Below are 8,226 nucleotides of genomic sequence, written 5' to 3'. Positions count from 1 at the left end.
TTTCAAATATTATTCATTTCTCCACTTTCAGCTCTCGTTCTCCAATTTTACGGGTGCATCATTCAAGCATATTCATTAATCAGCTCGTGTTTTCTTCGTTCCCTTGTATCTAAATCCTCTCAAGTATCTTCGTTCTTTTTATAATTCTTCCTGGTGATTCACCCGTTTACTTCGTTCTTTTCCAATTCTCACGGTGGCTACTCAGGATTTTTCTTCCTTGCTATCATATCTATTTATTCGTTGTCAATCCTAACGGTGGTTCGTGCAAGAGTTCTCGTCATTCGTTATCGTATATATTCATTCGTTATCGTATATATTCATTCGTTGTTTCAATCCTATCGGTGGTCCATTAAGTTTGCGCTATATCTATCTAAATCCTTTCTACGAGAATAAGTCGTATGCGATCCGTTGCTTGTCATCAATTTAAATTGGTGAAGGATAAGCATAATATAATTCTTATTCTTGTTTCATCCAAGTGATTTAATTCCTTATTCCGGAGGTTCACCAAATTATCAGTTTCTATTGTTTCATCTTTTCTTTTTCGGAGTTCCAAGCTCTCTCAAATATATCATCTCGAAGGTCCATCTAATCATTGCAAGGTTTCACCTTGTGTTTTTCAACTTCTCTTTCTTTCCGTTTGATCATTCTTTTGTTACCGGAGTTCGTCATGAAGGTTCTACATGATGGTTCATCAAGGATTTAATTCTTTCTCGAAGTGTTCATCGAGATTCTTTTCAAAGGAGCTCAAACTTTCTTCATCTTGCTATCCGGATTGCAATTCTTTCAACCGTATCATTCGAGGTGGGGTTATGTCATTCTTGATAATTTGAGTTTTTGGTTTCATGATTCAAATGTTGTTAAGAATGAGATATTTTAAATCCATCAACCTCTTCGTCGGAGTTATCTTGGGTTATATTTCACCTAAAGCCTTCTCTAATGTTTGTTGCTATTATGGTGCTTATTATTGACCCAAGTTCTTTTATCCTCCCGGTGGTATAAGTTTCTCGTTTCCTTGTCGATATCAATTCAAATCCATTGTTTTCCGTTAGTGGCAGAGTTTTCACCTCATAGTTTTGAGATGTTCTCCATAAGCCCACTAAAAGCTTACTCTTTTTCGTTGTTGGATTTCCAACATCTCCGTTCGACCATTCTCCTAAGGATGCTTTTTTTCAAGCTCATTCAAGATAGAAGATATTGTTCTCTCCTCCGTTCAATCCATTCCATTCTCTCTTTTCTTCCGGAGGCATTGTGTTGTTGCTCTCTTCAACCTTTCTTCTTATTTTGTCAGGACCTTATTCTTGCCTTGCTTATCCCATTTAATCGAAGTGTTGTGTCCTCTGTTCAAGTTCTTTCATTTTATCAAGTCCTTCATCTCTTTTCAATCGGAGTGCTGTTCGAATTTCTTCTTCCTTGTTCCTTTTCTTAACGGAGTGTTTTCAACTTTGTTCTTCTCCGTTGTTTCATTTCTTTCAATTTTTTCAACCTCTCAAGGTTCGTGGTTTCACTCGTTTGTCAAAGAAGCAACTTAGTTTTACCTCTTCTCTTTCTCTCCCGTTTTCCCTTTGGTGTCATTCTAGATCTCGGGACGAGATCCTCTCATAGTGGTGGAGTGTTGTGACACCCCCCGACCGATGTGCCAGGTGTCTTCAGTTATTCGCTGTTGTTGCCTTGTCATTTGTTTGGTTCTTTGCATTCATCATTGCATCATGTGCATTGCATCATGTCATCATGCCATCATGTCATTTCTTTTCTTAACTCAACTAAATAAATGTCATGGACCTTTGATCCATTTAAACCGAGGGAATTCACCTGGTGACTTCTCTTTATAACATACCCTCCCGATAGTAGGGAGCTATTATAAATATTTCCATTCTTGTGGAGTTACCGTGACGCACTTGCAATGTAACTCTCAAGTCTTTTCTGTTTCGAGTTGCTCCTCAAACCTTGCCATATATCCTTTCGTCATTCTCCGGAGCTCCACCTAAATTCTCAACATTTTTGGACACTTCCAAAATCTAGTCCTAGTTCAAACCCATTTGAATTAAATTCAAATGAGTTTGAATTTACATCTTCCAATCTTGGCCTTTTATATTTTCTCGAAACAAGCGTATTTTTGTGAGTTCGGGAAAATTATCCCCATGTCCAAAAATATTTTCCTAATCATCTCTTTATTTTCCTCTCTTATTGTCTTTTCTGCTAAAGATTTGGAGGGAGAAGAGAGAGCCCAGCAGCCTGGCCGTTTTTCCTTTCCATTGGGCCGGCCTCCCAAGGCCCACTCCCCAGCTAACCCTAGCGCAGGAAGAGAGCCCATCTCCTCTCCCTCTCGATCCAATCTCTCCCTCGACCCCTTCCCGCACCGCCGCCTCTCCCTTCGTCCCTCCCAGCGCTCGATCCCCCTCGCGCTTCTCTCGATCCCGCACGTCTCCCCCTCCTCCTCTTGCGCCACCAGAGGAGACCCTCTCCTCGATCCTCACCCTCCCCTTGGCGCTGCCATGCCGGCCTGCGACGCCACCGCCGAGCTCCACCAGGACCACACCGGCCTCTCCTCCTTCGTCGCCGTGCCTCTGCCTTCGGCCGTTGCCAGCGAGCAGCTCTCCTCCTTCGTCCATGGCGGGCGCCGCTCCTGCCAAGTCCCTCGTCCGGATCCGTCAAGCCCCGCCGCCTCCTACTGTTTTCTTCCCTCGCCGGAGCCGCGTCAAGTCACGTTGCTGCCCCGCTTCCCCGTCTTCGCCAGCGCACGTCGCCGCCCCGCCGCCCGCATGGCTCCAGCCTGCAGTCGCTGCTCCCTGCGTCGAGGAGTCGCCGCGCCAAGTCCATGTGCCAGGCGCCTCCGCCTCTGCTCCGCTCCGCCTTGCTGCCCCGGCCTCGTCCTCGTCGCCTTGCCGCTCCATGCCCATCGCTGTACCTCCCCTAATGCTCCCTTCATCAGTCCTAGGGCCTACCCTCACCCCGCGGCCAAGCCGTGCTGTCGCCGCTGCTGCACCTCCAGCCTTTTGTCTTGCTTCTTTTTGGACCAACCAGAACGTCGCCAAGAACCGTACGCGGACGCTTCGTCTCCAGGATTTTCGCCAAGTACCTCTACATGCAAACTCGCCAAGTACGTGACCCAGAGGCGCCAAGTTTGACTATGAATGGCTGCACGTCCGACCCTGTATTCGAACCTCAAGCGTCAAGTTCCACTACCGTTGTCGCGAATCCGACAAGACCAAGTGTACGACTACAACGTGAACAAGTACCATGACGACCTCCGAAGAACTCGGTTTCACCAAGTCCCACTACCGTCGCCTTCGGAAGCCTCGGATCCGTCAAGTTCCTCGACGACAAGTGCATGACTATGCAGATTGTACCAAGTACCCCTTCAGGTTGACGAGATTGGCAAGTGCGAAACATCAAGTACCACGACGACCATCGACATGTACCCCTACACCGCACCGAAATGCCGAGTACCTCGCCGTGACCCTGAACATCTACGGAAACTTGTGTGAATAAGAACGTGAACGAATACCGTCGCCAAGATCGCTAGTACCACCACCATCGCCGAGGACCGATAGTACCACTACTTCCACTACCGTCGCCGCGAGAAGGACTACTTCCCACAACAAACCGTGAACGACTACTTCCGCTATGACTGTCCCGAGAACGTCTACTTCCCCTACACCGCATCGAACTCGAACCACTCCGATAACGCACGCTTCGAAGGTATAACCCCGAGACGACCGCCCGTGAACGAATGCATGTGTGATGTATGAGATGCTCGTGCTTGCACCGTGCTCGAATTGTCGGTGCATGTTGCCCCTCTTTTTCCTTGTCACCGACATGTAGAAACCCGGTTCCCGAGATCACCCCACCATCTTGCATGACACGCTCATGTCACTTTTCCTTTTGCACCGGTATCTCCATGAGCTACCGGAACCGATATGTTGCCGTGGCACCATTTTCGGATTCGTTGTCGTGGCACCCCTTTCGTTTTCGCCACGATGACTAATGCTTCATAAAATGCTCTTATCAACATTTTCATAAAAATTGCTAAAAACTTGCATATGTCATTCGCATCATGATAATAACATTTAAAATGTTAAGAATGTTGTTTGCTTTAAATTGCTAAATGCATATGAGGATTTACCGGAATTGTTGTTTGTTGTTCCGACCTCATTTAAACTTGCCTAAATGTTTAGTTTACTCATGCTTCACCTCTTGCCATGTTAACCAACATTTAATATTGTTGAGTACCTAACCGGGAGTGAACTAAATAATTGATGTGGTGTTCCATCAATATGCAACCCGTTGCATATTGAGCTCCACTTAATTTGTAGTTTTGGTTGTTGCACTTTGCCATGTCATGTATCATTAAACTGGACATGCATCATACTTGTTTGCGCATCATGCCATGTTATGTGATGGTTGTTTACTTCTTTCCGGTGTGCTTCTTTGGGTTGTTTCCGGTAATGTCGTGATTGTGAGGATTCGTTCGACTTCGTCCGATTTTCTTCTTCATGGACTCGTTCTTCTTCCTTGCGGGATCTCAGGCAAGATGACCATACCCTCGAAATCACTTCTATCTTTGCTTGCTAGTTGCTCGCTCTTTTGCTATGCCTATGTTGCGATACCTACCACTTGCTTATCATGCCTCCCATATTGTTAAGCCAAGCCTCTAACCCACCTTGTCCTAGCAAACCGTTGATTGGCTATGTTACCGCTTTGCTCAGCTCCTCTTATAGCGTTGTTAGTTGCAGGTGAAGATTGAAGTTTGTTCCTTGATTGGAACATGGAGATGTTGTTCCTTGTTGGAACATGTTTACTTGTTGGGATATCACACTATATCTTATTTAATTAATGCATCTATATACTTGGTAAAGGGTGGAAGGCTCGGCCTTATGCCTGGTGTTTTGTTCCACTCTTGTCGCCCTAGTTTCCGTCATATCGGTGTTATGTTCCCGGATTTTGCGTTCCTCACGCGGTTGGGTTATAATGGGAACCCCTTGACAGTTCGCTTTGAATAAAACTCCTCCAGCAAGGCCCAACCTTGGTTTTACCATTCGCCACCTAGCCTTTTTCCCTTGGGAGTCGCGCATCCCGAGGGTCATCTTTGTTTTAACCCCCCCCCCCCCGGGCCAGTGCTTGTCTAAGTGTTGGTCCGAACTAGAGTCCTTTGCGGCGCCACCTCGGGGAAACTTGAGGGCTGGTTTTAGTTGTACGGAGCGCTCATCCGGTGTTGCCCTGAGAACAAGATATGTGCAGCTCCTATCAGGATGACGGCGCATCGGGCGGTCTTGCTGGTCTTGTTTTACCATTGTCGAGGATGTCTTGTAGAACCGGGATACCGAGTCTGATCGGAATGTCTCGGGAGGAGGTCTATTCCTTCGTTGACCGTGAGAGCTTGTCATCGGCTAAGTTGGGACACCCCTGCAGGATTTGAACTTTCGAAAGCCGTGCCCGTGGTTATGGGCAGATGGGAATTTGTTAATGTCCGGTTGTAGAAAACCTGAAGTTGACCTTAATTAAAATGCATCAACCGCGTGTGTAACCGTGATGGTCTCTTTCCGGCGGAGTCCGGGAAGTGAACACGGTGTTGGAGTTATGCTTGACGTAGGTTGTTTTAGGATCACTTCTTGATCATACTTTCACGACCGTGCTTTGCCTTCTCTTCTCGCTCTTATTTGCGTATGTTAGCCACCATATATGCTAGTCGCTTGCTGCTGCTCCACCTCATACCTTTACCTTACCCATAAGCTTAAATAGTCTTGATCGCGAGGGTGTGAGATTGCTGAGTCCCCGTGGCTCACAGATACTTCCAAAACCAGCTTGCAGGTGCCGATGATGCCATTCCAGGTGACGCAACCAAGCTCAGGAGGAGCTCGATGAAGATCTTGTCCTTTGTGTTGTTCCGTTCTAGTCGATCAGTAGTGGAGCCCAGTTGGGGTCGATCGGGGACCTTGTCGCATTTGGGGTTCTTCTTTTATTTTGGTCCCGTAGTCGGACCTTGATTGTATTTGGATGATGTAATGCTTTATTCATGTATTGTGTGAAGTGGCGATTGTAAGCCAACTATGTATCTTTTTCCTTATGTATTATATGGGTTGTGTGAAGATTACCTCACTTGCGACATTGCTTTCAATGCGGTTATGCCTCTAAGTCGTGCTTCGACACGTGGGAGATATAGCCGCATCGAGGGCGTTTCAATCAGCAAGGCAAGTAACACTTTGATCATACCTTTTCTACTACCCAGTTTTATTGCATTAGATCAAATCCTCACACATTGCATGATTAGGATCTAATTAAATTGTGGGATGTGAAGTAGTTGAGGTAGTACCTATTACCTGTGTATTATCAAACCTTTGAAAGTTAATTCTACGTTTGCTTATTATGCCATGCTATGCTAGTAGACGTGGATTGGGTGAGTGATATCCATGACAGATGTGAGATTGTTAATTAATGGTTTATCTAAGGTGGCAACTTAAACACACATCTGGGTGGATTGAGGCACCTGGGTATTCCAGGACTTGCCTGTTTTTCTTTTGGACCGCCACCCAGGCTCAAAGGGATCACGAGACTATTCATACTAGAAACTTCCGTGTGCAGCCATAAGCTATTATGGGCTCTAGCATAGTTGACTAAGTTGTGCGAACTCTTACAATGGTAGACTAGCAGATGTAGGGGATGTAGGTGGTACGGTCTACCCGATCGTAAGGTGCTAGTGTTTCTGAAAGACTATGTCTCGGTCATCCGTCTTCTCAAACACCATGTAGTGTGAGAAACCAAACGGAGGCAATCGAGTCTTGTGGGGAAAAGTGCGCAAACCCCTGCAGAGTGTAATAAACTAATCATGGTTAGCCGTGTCCCCGGTTATGGACATCTTGAGTATCTAGTACTTGGATTATCATGTGAATCTCAACATGTTACTCTAAATTAATTTTGTTGGGTTATGTTTAATGATGATGCTTAATTGGGATTGAGAATGCTGTCAACCATTCTCAATGTTTAACAACCACCATGATAGAAATTAAATTTTATTCCTTTGAAGTAGGGAAAAATTGGCTTTACGCAAAACTGTAACCATAGAGCTTTCCACCAGCCAAATATGCATATAGTATAGCTGTTTCATTCCATTACTCTCTATGTGTTACCTTGCCAGCATATTCCATGTGCTGACCCGTTTTCGGGCTGCAACGTTAATGTTGCAGACTTTTCAGACGACGATTAAGGAGTTTTTAGGTCGTGGTTTTGTACTCAGTGATGCCGTTGGAGTTGATGGACTCACTTATCTTCCAAGCCTTCCGCTGTTATCGTTATTAGATGGCCTTAAGCCATATTTATTGTAATAAGTTCTCTTATGAGACACTCGATGTAATAAGTGTGTGATTTCTACTCTCCTATAAATCCTCCGAGTATTGTGTGGTGTTAGCATTACTGATCCAGGGATGACACCGGAGCACAGAGATCAGACCGTTTGAGGTCTGTTCGCTACATCAACATTTAATCTTGTTGGGTACATAAACGAGAGAGAACTAAATAAGTCAAATGGCGTTTTTTCAATATGCAACTCCGTTGCATATTGAGCTCCACTTAACTTGTAGTGTTGTTTGTTGCACTTTACCATGTCATGCTTCATTAAACCGGACATGCATCATACTTGGTTGTGCATCATGCCATGAGTATGTGATGGTTGTTTACTATGTTGTGTGCTTCTTTCCTGTGTTGCTTCTTCATGTTGGTTCCGACAACGTTGCGTTTGTGAGGAACCGTTTGACTACGTTCGTTTGTCTTCTTCATGGACTCGTTCTTCTTCCTTGCGGGATCTCAGGCAAGATGACCATACCCTCGAAATCACTTCTATCTTTGCTTGCTAGTTGCTCGCTCTTTTGCTATGCCTATGATGCGATACCTACCACTTGCTTATCATGCCTCCCATATTGTTAAACCAAGCCTCTAACCCACCTTGTCCTAGCAAACCATTGTTTGGCTATGTTACCGCTTTGCTCAGCCCCTCTTATAGTGTTGTTAGTTGCAGGTGAAGATTGGAGCTTGTTCCTTGTTGGAACATGGATATTTTGTTGGGATATCACAATATCTCTTATTTAATTAATGCATCTATATACTTGGTAAAGGATGGAAGGCTCGGCCTTATGCCTGGTGTTTTGTTCCACTCTTGCCGCCCTAGTTTCCGTCATATCAGTGTTATGTTCTCGGATTTTGCGTTCCTTACGCGGTTGGGTTATAATGGGAACC

The sequence above is a fragment of the Triticum aestivum genome, chromosome 3A (assembly GCF_018294505.1).
Source record: "Triticum aestivum cultivar Chinese Spring chromosome 3A, IWGSC CS RefSeq v2.1, whole genome shotgun sequence".
NCBI classification, from domain to species: domain Eukaryota; kingdom Viridiplantae; phylum Streptophyta; class Magnoliopsida; order Poales; family Poaceae; genus Triticum; species Triticum aestivum.
The sequence above is the reverse complement of the archived record's forward strand: the minus strand, read 5'-3'. Positions refer to the sequence as shown.